Here is an 812-nt window from a genome sequence, read left to right on the forward strand (position 1 = left end):
ACTTTACTCCCTCCCCTTTAGTGTAAAAGAAGCCTGAATTCTAACTCAGGAAAGACGGTTCTTTGGGACACGAGTCCACCGTCTTCTCGGTCTGCCGGCTTTCCGAATAAAGTCCCTATTCCTTGCCCCAGCAACTCATCTCTCGATTTATTGGCCTGTCGTGTGGCGAGCAGTAAGAGCTTGGACTTGGTAACAAGAGGATCTAGGAAGCCCAGGCTGTCTGGGTGTACAGCCCACGTCTTAATCCAATACACTGCTTTGGCAATGAGCATGACAGTTTGTTGCTAAAAGGCAATATTTCATTTTCATACCAAACAGCTCAGGCACTGGGAGAAGCTGCAGCCAAGCTCTCTGGGAACTCGGCATCCAGGCCAGCACCTTCTGTTCAAGGAAGTCATTTCCCTGAGTGTGGTTTGGCAAAGCCAAGATGAATGCGATGGAGCGACAGTGACCAAACTGCCGTGCATTTCGAAAGTCCACACAACCAGGGCACAGGGCCTGGGCTACTCTGTCCTCACAGCCCCTCCCCAGCCTGCCTGGTGCAGAGTCACCTGGACAGATGGCACAGGAGTGGGCAGCCACTGGGGTGCCTGATCTGTTGAGCACTTAGCAAGAGAGGACCCTGCACACAAATGATCACTGGATCCTCAGCCAGGAGCAGTGCAATGCCAAAGTTCTCACCGTTCCTGTTCATGGTGTGTGTGTGTGTGTGTGTGTGTGTGTGTGTGCACGTGTGCTGTGTGTGGTGCATGTGTAGTACGTGTATTGTGTGTGGGGTGTGTGTGTTGTGTGATGCATATGTGTATGTGTGT

Source organism: Monodon monoceros, unplaced genomic scaffold, assembly GCF_005190385.1.
Source record: "Monodon monoceros isolate NGI ecotype Baffin Bay Population unplaced genomic scaffold, NGI_Narwhal_1 Super_Scaffold_16, whole genome shotgun sequence".
In the NCBI taxonomy this organism is placed as follows: Eukaryota; Metazoa; Chordata; class Mammalia; order Artiodactyla; family Monodontidae; genus Monodon; species Monodon monoceros.